This window comes from Mesocricetus auratus, unplaced genomic scaffold, assembly GCF_017639785.1.
Source record: "Mesocricetus auratus isolate SY011 unplaced genomic scaffold, BCM_Maur_2.0 Super-Scaffold_100006, whole genome shotgun sequence".
In the NCBI taxonomy this organism is placed as follows: domain Eukaryota; kingdom Metazoa; phylum Chordata; class Mammalia; order Rodentia; family Cricetidae; genus Mesocricetus; species Mesocricetus auratus.
Genome location: NW_024429190.1, coordinates 88,440,053 through 88,452,995, shown reverse-complemented (window position 1 = coordinate 88,452,995; position 12,943 = coordinate 88,440,053). Strand labels below are relative to the sequence as shown.

Genomic DNA, 12,943 nt, shown 5'->3' with positions numbered 1-12,943 from the left:
CAAGCACACGTATATAAATAGCTGTCATAGCATTGCTGATTACCATGAACATGTTGCAATAACCGAAACTTCCATTACTGGGAAATCGATTAAATGTACTACTACTATATTTATAAAAATAAGCTAAAATGCTTACAGTAAAATTGATTGTCTAAGTAAATATTCCTAAACTGGGAAAGATGGTGACAATAAACCACTCTGTGAAAACATTACTATATAGAAGTATATATGTGCAGAAAGCAAATCACAGAAGATACATGTCTAGATGAAATGGTAGAATTGCAGACAACTTTCATTGACATTATTTTTCTGGCTATGTCTGCTTTCAAACAGTAGTGTGAATTATTGTATAACAGAATTCATCATGGGGAAAAGAAAATACGATGTAAAAGTAACTCTGACTATCGACATTTGGGACTCTTCTCGATTTGGCTTCTTGCTGATCAAAAGGAAAATGTGTGTCCTTTGTTATTAACCCCAGAACACCAGACAGTGTTTGTGTGGGCATAAATGAGGACCACGGTAATAAAAAGCACAGGGAATGAAGAACCATACATATTCACGAAGGAATTGTAGTTGGTGAGGAGAGGAGATGTTTTTAATGATAGGAAAAGGTATATTATGGAGTTGCTTCACCCGCAAAAGCAACAAAATCATTCATCAGACTTGTCCTTTCCTGCAGCTTCTAGAACACAATGTCAGCCTGGGAGGACAGAACTGGGCATAAACTGCAGACTTTATTTCCTGCTAAATCAAAACAAGACTAAAAGAGTTTAAATGGAAAGCAACATGAAGCCCCAGATCCTGTTGCCCATGTATGTAGAAAAACTGATGTTTTGAAAAAACCTTACTATCAATTAGATTAGTTAGTCATTCTTGGCTATTAGGGAAAGACAATTTATTCATAGAGATAATCAGAAAATTAGTGTATGAAATAAAATTATGTGTTGGTCTGGATGCTGTGTTTAAAAACACAACTTCCAGCTCCAAGTTAAAAATGATAGGTTGACCACTGTGTCTGTGTTCATCTTCCTAGGATCCGTGTAGTGAGGGGGGCAAGTTCACTGGCTAGAGTCCACTGGCACCCCTGGAGAAAAGTCTGGTAGTAGGGAAGGGAACTCAGCACAGTGGGCAGATGGAGGCAGCTCTGGGAGCAAGGCCTCACAGTTTCCTGAGCTTGTGTCGAAACCCTAAAAGGAGTCAGAAGCTAAATTACACTGGAAAAGTAAGAGTAATAGGTGGAGTTAAAGCAGGAAGCTCAGCTGCAGGTATACACGGCAGCCATTTTCTAAAACGGCTCCAACAATCCTTAGCTCATTATAGTCACTTGCCTAGCTCCTTTTTTTTCTGCATTAAATAAGATATGACATGATGTGGCCAACGGAATATAGCAGAAGTGACAATAAACAGTGTCTAAAGCAAGGTGATAAGAGTATTCCAGCTTGTCGTCTTCACTCATACACTCCGGAGAAGCCAGACGTCACGCTGTGTGGACTCCAAAGGCACCCCAAAAGAACAAGGGAGGAGGCAAGAGGAACTTGGAGAAGGGAAGACATCATAGGGGCAAGGAGAAAACAGAAAGCCCACAAAGTCACAGAAATGTGACCCCAGTCGGGGCAGGAGTGGCCAGCTGTCCACTATGACCATCAAAATGACTGTGGATTCTCTCCTCTGGAGAAGGGTCTCATGAAAGCCACCTTCTTGACTACACACCTCCACCTCCAATCCCTTCAACCACAACCCCCCATGTCTCCCCACAGAAACCCCTTGTCTTTTCTGGAATTGTAGAATACTATTCAAGCCCACTGCTTAGTGTCTTCAGGGAGAAACCTTTGGTGGCATAAGACATGGAAACTGGCCTCAAAAAAAGATGAGAGTTTGTCCAAGTCACAGGAGTGTCAAAGACAAGATTAAAACGGAACTATCAGACCAGTAGTCTGTGTCGTCTATTGAACCGTCTAAAATCTGACCTTCCCGGAGCAAGGCCTGACAGCCAGGCAGCCCAGCATTGCCTCTGTCCTCAGTTAAGTGCCAACAGCCTAGGCATCACTGGGCAATCATATGCAGTTTCTTGCAGCAGGAGGAGACATTCCACGGGAATCTACATGCCTTGTGAATCCTGGAATGCACTTTGTTTCATAAAGGTCACATCCAAGCACTTAGGAACACTGAAGCGATTCTTAAATTTATCCTGAGAGTGTGGACTTTAGCTTCCAGGGTAAAAGTGAATTGCTGGGCATTTAAACCAGAGCCTTTCTGGAAGATGAGGGAGTGATGCCCTGGTAGTGCACTGTTTCTGAGGAAAGGAGGCTCTGGGGAAATGGCTCCCCACGCGTGGGTCACAGACCTCTTGGGGGGGTGAATGATTCTTTCACAGGGGTCACTTAAGACTGTCGGAAAATGCAAATATTCACATTATGATTCATAACAGTAGCAAAATTACAGTGGTGAAGTAGCACCAGAACTAACTTTATGGTTGGGGTCACCACAGCATGAGGCGCTGTGTTAAAGGGTTACAGCACTGGGAAGGTTGGGAACCGCTGGTTTGGGGTGTCGTGGTTATGAGCCAACTACACTGGGTTAATTGTCAGACTTGGGAAATGACCCTGGTGGAATTCCTTGAACTAGCAAATCAGAGCCTCAGGCTAAGCAGCCACAGGCCCAGCTGCAGAGCCATTTGTTTGGGTCTGCACAAGCTCAATTACTGGAGTTCATTGAATTATTTATTCCCTACAGTGCATAAACATCTCTGAAACTCTGACTTACATCATTCCCTCACTTAGAAATTAACTTTTTTCTCTCTCAGTAAAACAAAGAGGAATCTTAATTAAATTGCTTTCCAAATTACCACAAATTTTAAATTGGTAATGCCAAGAATAATGAGATTTTAATATAGTAATAAATTATCTTATTTTAAGAATAAAGATAACATCTCTGTTGTATCCATGTCACCATGTGATACTACTAATAGCCATATATTCTCTAAAAATATAAAAGGTCAAAATGTTTTATTGCGTAGTGAATTAATTCTGTTCTCTTAATTATGTAGAACATTACATATTTTGGTAAGCTTTTTAAAACAAGCTCTTTACCCTATAGTTTACTCTTAATTCAGAGAGAGTATTATCAATGTTATTAATAGGTTTATGCCCCTGATAATACATTTCTCCACCGACACAGTAAGCCAGCTCAAGCTGAATTGAAAAAGTATAACAACAGGTATATTGAGCCAAGAAACTCCCTGGTGGGTTTTCCGGTCCTAGAGATCAATGCCAGAGAAATCACATGCCTGGGCCAGGGCCGGAAAGTGTTATAGATGTAGGTGACGGGTGATTACATGTCTACCACAAGCTGGGTTTGTGCACTGGTATGGTTAAAAACTAAATGAAAATGAAGGAGCTGGAGCATCTCAGCAGTTACAAGAGTCTGCTCCACAATCCCGAGAACTACAATTCTGATTCCAGCGCCTGTGCGGCATGTCACGTGGTTCGGCAAACACCCAACCCCAGCTCTGACTGGGCTGGAGACAGGATTGGCAGGTTTTGCTGGCTTCTAATATAACCTAGAGAAAGCCCCAGATTCAAGAAGAGGCGCTGCCACAAACGAACATGAAGGCGAGGGTGTAAAGATTTCACTGGACCCAAGATAAATGACAGGTGGGTGTTTATTGGGGAACACTTACACGGATAATAAGAAGAACCACGAGAGCACTTCTCTGCCTTTCCTATTGAATCGAATGACCCAATAGAAAGAGACCACTCAAGCAATACCAAGCTTCACGCTTCGCTCTTTCCGGTCACCATTATAGGATCACCGATAAGACGCTGCTATAGGAGCAGGCAGAGAATGACAGAAGAGGAACCAGTAGTCTACACAGCTGCATACCTGCACATACCAGTACTCAGCCACATATACAAAAACAAAAACAAAACAATAAAATTCACTGGACACCAGTCTAAAGTAATTAAGAATCTAAGGTAACAGAGGAGCTCTGAGCGAAGCCAGAACCTTCCTAAGCATGGAGCCTTGTGCCACTGCCAAGGGAAAGGCTACCTACAGAGAAAGTGTGAACCAGAGGGTGCGGGCAAGGGGCATTGGGTTTTGTTTGCTTTGTTATCATTCGTATGCTAGCTTTCTATAAATTGAATTGTTTCTAGGTGGTAGTACATCACTAGGCAACACATTGTAGTGAAATAAACTTTGTTTCAGCCACATGAACATTGTATGACCCCTTGATGCCCCATTCTGAGCTTCAGTCCTGCCAACGCGCTGTTACCTAATCCCGAATGACCACCACATCCCGAATGACCGCCCTTCAACCCTGTAGATACAGGTGCAACCGGCCTGCAAGTCTGTAGCAAATCCAGGGGAACCAGGCAGGGCGCAGGCAAGACTTCAAGTGTTGGTTTTGGCTTCTGGGATCTAATTCCCTTCCAAAAATAAAGGTTTCATGGCTTAATCATGACTACATGTCCTGTTCAGGGGAAGGGTACTGGTTTGTGATTTTGACTCTTATGTTCTGTTTGGATTGTTTTGTCTATTTTTATTCATTAGACTCATTCCCTTCAAAATAGGAAGCATCCAGGCTGTGCTATTGTGTGGTCAAATAATATTATTATACCTGTAAGAAGGCCAAGAAGAAAGCTTTAGAAACATGGACTAGGAAGTCTGCTGGAGAATGATTGAGAATTTTCTGTGTGTCGCTGAGATACTATCTGGCATGGCATAGGATACTGGGTGTGTGGCTCAGAAGGAAAATCCTTGCCTAGCATGCAGAAGATCCTGGGTTCCATGCTTACCATGGAAAGGGATCTGGAGGGGCTATAAATGGAGTTTGTTGTGGTCAGCGTCAAAACTAATTAATAAAAAACAGTGTCCCTATAAGTAGCAATCAAACAGACTCGTAGATCTTCATCCAGGTGAGTAGAACACCCTCCCTGAAATTGGTAGCATGAGTTTTCTTTCATGAATCATTTTCATGGTTCTCACTCCCCAGGGGTGGGCCATGCACTTGCACAATCTGTGGGAGCAAGTACCTCCCTAATGCTGCTCTCGAGGTTGCTCTCATTCTAGAATTTATAGCATCTGTTTGTGTTTCTGTATTCTCGGCTCTAGAACCAAATAATTTTTCCTTAATAACGTTTAATTTCAAAGAGAAAAACCTCAATCGTCAGCAAGTAATTATTTTAATTTGATAGTACCTTCAATCTGACTTCCAAATATTCATGAACAGCATGTTAAAGGACAACTATTTAAATCTTTGGGTGACATAAATAGGTCTTTGTTAGTTACGCTGTGTCATCAAACCTTCAACTGACATTTAAAGTCACTGTTACTCTTTCTGTTCCTACTCCAGAGGAGATAAAACCACACCCAGGCCCCTGAAGACCAGCTAGATCAAATTCAGCATTCCAGCCTTCATCAACCCCAGAGGTGACACATGGTAGAGAAGGGAAAACTATGACATGGGGAAAGGAAAGATCTGAAAGGTGGTTCCTGTCTTGGAAGCCCTAGGCTTATCTCGGTGTCAGTGATGTTTCAAACTACAATGGCATTCCCACCAAATCAGGTGCTCTGTCTCTTGATATTCAGAGCCGGTGGGGCAGGTGGAAGAGGCAGCAGCAACTACAGCTATGCACGTATTGGAGATGCAGGCACTTAGGTACCTCCACTCAGACTTACCATAGCCCTGTACATTTCAGCAAGACCCCAACTGATCTGTAGACTCAGGCATACTTGAAAGAGGTGCTGTATTCCAGCTGAGCCCTTTCCTAGATGGGTTTGAAGCAGCATTTCTATCCCTTGCAAAAAGATGTAACCCAAGGTCAGAGTGGATCCAGGTGTCTCTGTGCACCTATAGCACCCTTGATAAGTCTGCCAAGCCCTTAAATGGGTTTCTGCCATGACTGCTCATTAGGAAAGTGAGACGTCCAGTCTGCCTTAACTTATACACTGTAGATCCCACATTGTACCCCAAAGCACTTAGGAAATTTTTTCTGGGTCAGATTTTGGTTGTCACCATGACTTACCACGCTATGGACATTTAGTGTGCAAGTTTAGATGATGCTAAGTATCCTAAATGCCAGGAGGTAGATGGTTCCTTGTAAGAACCATCTCATTGTAATGATCTATGGAAGTCCCATTGTAAAGATCTACTGGACATTCCTGTAGGTAGAAAATTTGTCTGGAGTTCAGCTTTATTTCACACATGAACACAAGGTAATTTTTGCAGGAAAGCTATACTGAGCAAATTAAGGGAAAGGGGAACTTTCTTTTAACCAGAATTTTTACCAATAATTATTCATAAGGGCAGCACTATGCCTGGCAATTTAATTGCAATTCAACAACCTGTGCCAGGCTCTGCTTACAAACACTCTCTTTTGCAGTTCAGTGCTCTGATGTCTTCATGCTTGTGAACCACACTACCAAAAATGTATTTCAGGAGCCCACAGCATCAACATTGCCTACAAACTTGTAAGAAATGCACTCTTGGAGCCCACCCCATGGCCACTTGTGTTAGCTGACTTTCTGCTACTGTAACAAATTACTGAGATAATTCAATTCAGCAATAGAGGTTTATTGGTAACAAAGGTTATTTTTTAATAATACAAGGATAATAAAAGGTTTATTCTTTGGGTCAAAGTTTGTCAGGTTTCAGTCCATGACTGTTGCTCTGCGCTTCTCTGTGTCTGGGTAGCCAGAGACAGGAAGGTGCAGGATCCCAACATCCCCTTCAAAGCCATACTCCTGTGACCTACATCCTTCACCAGCCACATGGTCTACCACCTCCCAACAGCACCATGACCTGGGGACCAAGTCTTCAGCACATGGACCTGTGGGAAATGAAGGAGAAGAACAGAAGTCTGCTTTTCAGTGTGTGCACCGTGGAGCTGGGGAAGCACTGTTCCAGTACAGCTGCAATCAAACATTGTATAATACAACATACGTTACTTTCAGATTAAGTTTCTATGCACCTACTTTGCTTTTCTATTGCTAAGATTTTTAAAAAACACTTTCCAGAAACAGTGTAGGGAGAAAGGGTTTGTTTCAGCTATTAGACACTTCCAGAGGACTTGAGTTCAGTTCCCAGCACCCACACCAGGTGGCTCACAACTGCCTAGAGCTCCAGATTCAGGGGAACTGATATATTCTGGACTTCATGGGCATTCACTCATGCCTCTGCTTTAGTTTCTACCTCCAGGCTCCTGCTTTGGCTTTCCGTGATGATGGTGTGGGGGGTGGGATGGGGAGAGAGAGAGAGAGAGTGTGTGTGTGTGTATATAAGTGTGTGTGTGTGTGTGTAAGAGAGTGTGTGAGTGTGTGAAGAGCATATGCGTGTGTGAGAGAGAGCGTGTGTGTGCGGGCATGTGTGAGAGAGTGTGCGTGCATGTATGTGTGTGTGAGAGAGAGAGTGTGTGTGAGTGTGTGAGAGAGTGTGTGTGAGTATGTGTGAAGAGCATGTGCATGTATGCGTGTGTGTGCATGCATGTGTGAGAGAGTGTGCGCATGTGTGTGCATGTGAGAGAGTGTGTGAGTGTGTGTATGTGTGTGAGAGAGCATGTGTGCATGTGTGAGAGTGTGCGTGTGTGTATGTGTGTGAGAGTGTGAGTGTGTGAGTGTGTGTGTGTGAGTGTGTGTGTGTGTGTGTAGGGCAGAGATCAATGTGCATGCCTTCTATTGTTTTCTTTCCTTTTTGTCGGTTATAATTCTTTGTCCATTCCTTTGGAATTTCACATCTGCACCCCAATCCAGCTCACCTCCCTATCCCTCCATATTTGCCCCTCAACACTACAGTGTACCTCCCAAAAGTAAGCCCCCCAAATGAATTAAAGACAAAACAAAGCAAACGAAAAACCCACCTTGCTCTTCTATCTTTCCTGTCGCTCCAACACCTCTTCATTCTTCCTAGTGGCACTGGGAACTGCCGTGCATCGCACATCATACCCTACTGTGCAATGGAAATGAGTCCTTGGTCTGGTTCAAGGCCTCTGGCACACCATCATCACTGGACCTTCACCTACTGAAATTCCTCTCAGCTATCCTGCTATTGTTCTGAGTCATGGAGATCCTGAGGCTATCATTCTGCAGGAGTAGTCCCTTCATGTACTCCAGCAGGTCATAGATGGGGTAGATGTTACAGTTGAGCCAATCCAAGGCCCAGGATGTGGGTCTGGGTTATTGCTGAGCTGGGCAGTCTGGGCCGCTAGGACCACCCCCCTCAGGTGAGGGGTAGAGCCAGCTCTACTAAGCCCATACCATCAGGGTCAGCACGCCCATGCTATGGTGTAGCGTGGGGCCAGCTCTCCTGCTGCAGAGTTCAGCAAAGGGCAGTGCCAGGTTGGCCTGTGGATGCTTTCAGCCAGCCCAGACTGAGGACCAGGCTGGCCCGTGGGCATCTTTTAGCCACCTGAGTCACATGGCAACAGGAGAGACTGTGAATATTTCTATGATCTTCTTACTTTATCTTTTAAAAGAAAGTCTCCCACTGAACCTGGAGTTCACCAATTGGCTGAGAGTCCCCAGGATCCTCCCGTCTTTGCCTCCAAGCCTCCATTAGCATGTCTGCCTTTTTTCCCACCTGGGTGCTGAGGATCTGAACTCAGATCCTCATGCTAGTGCAGCCAGGTCCTTCCCTGTTGAGCCACCTCCCAGTCCCACGTATTCGTTTTTAAAAGATGTATTCCCATATAGATCATTTTATTAATGAATGTTAAATGGTGGGTGTAGCAAAATATTGATTTGAAATGGAGGAGATTGGGACAGAACTGAAAACCACTCAGTTGGGACCTAACCTTCTGCTTAAGCACAGGAAACCTTTTTCAACTACTGACTAACTACAGCAACCACATGGATCCCTCAAGGTAATCATATCAATCCCCATGGGGAACACATTCCAGAGATCCTAAGAATCAAAGCCTTCTTTTGCTGACTAGCCACTCTCCTTCTCTTGAAGGTCAGATCTTCAAGTTAACCCCACTCTGCTCTACAATGTTCTTCTACACTCATGCAATTTTCCCAATCCCCAATACATTCTGCAAATGACCCCTCCAAAGTGAGGAAGAAAATGCAAAAATGGCCTTGTACTCAAACTTAAGAGTTCTTTATGAAATTTTCCGAGTGTATAGAATGCTGCATACACCCACGTCCAGCTAAACACAAAATACATCTCCAAGGCAAGATATTTGGCAAGTGATTTGGCAGGGTTGCATGTGGTTGGCACCAACACTTGTGTGATACGTCATCTTACTGTGGCATAAACATTTAGAAAATTATTATAATTTTAGAAGATGAATGGTTGATCATAGTTTGGATTTCTCCATGAAGAGAACTGGAAGCTAACTTACCAGAGTTTTCTCTTCACGAATCATTTGTAAGAGGTAATTATTTCCAAATACAGTAACATTTAGTGTGCATATCATGCTGAAGTTAATGCAGGAGCAAATTTTGGGACTTACACGACGTTAACACATTTGCATTACCCAAAGCTATATCATTCCTTTCCATGTATTTCTCAGCAATCAGAGAGAACTGACTATTTCCCATTTTTATACCCTGGCTGTAAGCAAGTTAAAATAATGTCTTAGGTTAATTCTTCAGGAGTGCTAGAATATTTTTATTTGTTTGTTGGTTTGTTTTCCTTTTACCTTCCCTACTCTGAGTAACCTTCAGACTGTGGCTTCACCAGACACAGATCTTGCTTCACAGAAGCCTAAGACCTCCAAGGCAGGACTGGAGAAATGGTTAAGGAGCACTGACTGCTCTTCCCGAGGGTTTGAACTGGGATCAGGCAGCTCACAACTGTTGTAAGCCCAATTCCAGCCTGGCCTCCACTGGGACACACAACAGCGTATACCAACAACAATGAAAGACATCTTTGAAGGACTTCCTGGACTGTACAGATGGGAAGCAGGAAAGGACACAGCCAAAGTCAGACGATCAGGGTTCATCTGGTTCTGTGTGGGCTGTGTGATTTCAGTCCACATATCAGGTCTACAGTTTCCACCTTCAGTGCAAAAGAGGGTGGATAAAATGTTCCCAGCTTCCTTTTCATCCTTATCATTTTGTAATTATATCAAAAAACGAAGCATGTGGATATATTCAGCGTGCTGCTGAGCAATGGTGCCACAGTTTCCAGTCAACTTTAATATTCACTCACCTGATTTTCCAAAAAGTTCTCTCACAAACCTTGATTATATTTGCTTACATGAGCAAAAGCAAGGTTATACTTGACAGAAAAATCATACATGATCAATTGCTGAAAGTAGTATTTGAACGTTTTTTTACCCTCATGAAGAAAATTAGCATTTCAAACAAGAGTTTAGAGAGGCAGGCCTCTGCAGGAGGGCCTGGAACCCCACAGCAAAGGGAGGATGCAGAGCAGGAAGGCCTTGAAGAACCTTGGGAGGAAATTAATGCATGCAAATAATGTGAAGGTAGCCAATCTAGGATCTAAATTTGATCTGTTCAGAAAAGCCTAGTTGTACAAGCTACCATCCAGTTTTTTGGTGTTTTGTTTTGTTTTTTGCAAAACCTTGTTCATAATTTATTTCACAGTAATAAAGAATAGGTGTTTACCAAGCTGTAAGCTTCTTTGGCAATTCAAAACACACACCAAAATGTAAAAGTGTGCACAGTCCCTGATTCAACAGTTCTGCTTCTCAACTCTAGTCAACAATAGTCCTGGGTCGTATGCAGAAACATAGGTGTACAGGGGCGCTTGCAGTAGGAATGCAAGAGAAAGGACAGACAGTCAAATAAATGGCCCACAGAAAGTTAGCTTTCATCTGGGCTGTGAAATGCTCTACAATTCACACAAAGGGTTCTTGCATAGTTTCAGAGTCATGCATCCTGTATTCATGTGTCATGCATATGTGAATAGACACACATATGTACACATGCATCTTCACACACATTTATCTCTTTAGGAAGACACATAAACTTGTTTCTCCTTGCATATCATCAACATGTCTCTCGAGTCTCTAATCTTTAGTAATTCCTTAGCTTTTCATGCCTCTGATATTTTTGAATCCAGTTATGTCGGAGAATGCTCCTCGATAAGGATATGTCTGATATCTGCCCACGATTAGATTATACAGCCATTTTTCATTTAAGTAAATACATATGGAAGGACATTGGAAACCTGGGGATATTGTGCTAATGGAATGAGGCAGATTTGTCATGGCCACAGCAGGAAACAGGTGATCCTCTCAAGGATTTCACTGAAATGGTTTAAATGAAGAGACCCTGTGCAGAGGAGTGGACTGGGTAAGGAACAGTGTGGCTCGAGGGAATCAGCACAGGATGGTGACACTCAGGGACTGGTCACAGTGGGGAAGCTTCACAGGTCTTAGACTGAGGGGAGGGAGGAAATCCAGTGATCAAAATAGTGAGTTTAAAGAGAGAGGCAGCAGACAGCCCAAGGGGATCTGTTTAAAGCAGAGGACAGGGATTACAAACTCCTGGCTCCTTATCTACCACTTAGGAGCCCTTCTGCCTTTAGTCAAAACCAACCAAATGCTAGAAGGCCAGGGAGTTTCTTAGCGAGATCATCCATAGAAGTCAGCTTTCATGGGACACTACAGGCAGGAGAGCTAGAGAACAGATCTTGGGCAGAGGACCAGTATGGGAACAGGTTCTACTGTCTAGAGATATGAAGCAAGAGGGAGGGTCAGCAGCTTAGAGCCGGGATTTATAGAAGGGGAGGAGACTGCCTTCTCTCCTCAAAGCAAGGTAGAAGATCTCCACCACGGGCCTAAGGGAAGCAAAGCATCTGCACTGAGTTGGTAACTCCGGGAAGGATGGTGTTGCGTTCCCTGCTGATGTCTGCTTGGCTGGCCCCTCTGGTCTGCTATGTGCTAGCTCTGAGGAGAGGTGGCAGGTGGGAGGAGAGACTGGCAGATGCAGGCAGTGTTGACACGGCCTCTGCCACTTATGTTCCTGACTTCTAAGACTTACTAACTGTGGGATCTCACTTACGTTTGCCAGTTTACAGGTGGGTAGTTTTGACAAGCATGTCAAGTTTCAGACAGGAAGACATCTTCACAGAACCACCATGATTGAGTATAACAGAAGGGGAAAACATATCCCCATTAACAAATGATAATGTGTCTCACATCTGTAATACCTGCCACTGTAGGGCCGGGGGTGGTATGTTCAAGGCCAGCAGGTTAATTTAGTGAGAGAACAGTACTTGACTAGTGTGCCAGGTCCTGGGCTCAATATGGAAAAAGTATGAACTAGATCCTTTGGTGGGAAAATACATTAAGTATGACAAGCGGCAACCAATGCCAACCAACACTTAATGGCAATGGAGTTTGCAAAGGGCACATGAAACTTCTCATACCCTCATTGACCTCATAAACTGGAATAGCAAGCTCAACAAACCAAGGAGCAGCTCCAAGCAAACACCTACACCTCTCCCACACAGACCTGCACAGTGAAAGCCACACTCAAGCCCAGCCATCATGGAGTGAGGACAGACATTCCTCCTCCAGCATCGAAGACTGCAACTGCACAAACAGAACGTTTATAGCAAAACCAAGCTGAGTAAAGACAAAGTCACAGTAGAGCTAAAAGCTGAGATTTCACTAAGGAAACTACTCACAGCCTCACCAATACATACATACATACATACATACATACATACATACATACATAAGTGTGAATGGCACACTTTGGAGAAAGACTTTCTTTGAAGTAGTTTCATATTTATGTTCCATTGAATTGTGTGCCTCAACAATTGCATCCATACTTAAAAGTTAAATGTAGCCAGTACTGGGGAGGTAGAGGCAGGCAGATCTTTGAATTCAAGGCCAGCATGGTCTACAGAGCAAGTCCCAGGACAGCCAGAACTACAAATACAAATCCTGTCTGGGGGGAGGGACAACAAAAACAAACAAAAAGTTAATTGTGTCAATTACACCAGGAAGGGAATATATAAGAG

The 12,943-nt window shown here is 43.5% G+C and overlaps 1 long non-coding RNA gene across 1 annotated transcript; it reads right to left on the bottom strand.

Annotated features, from left to right (window-relative positions):
- Positions 1–6,561: 6,561 nt before the first annotated feature.
- LOC121140929 lies at positions 6,562–11,439 on the bottom strand. The gene is made up of 2 exons (XR_005877883.1): positions 7,860–11,439; positions 6,562–6,833 (listed from the first exon to the last, which is right to left on the bottom strand). It is a non-coding gene; the product is annotated as an uncharacterized LOC121140929 (long non-coding RNA).
- Positions 11,440–12,943: the final 1,504 nt, after the last annotated feature.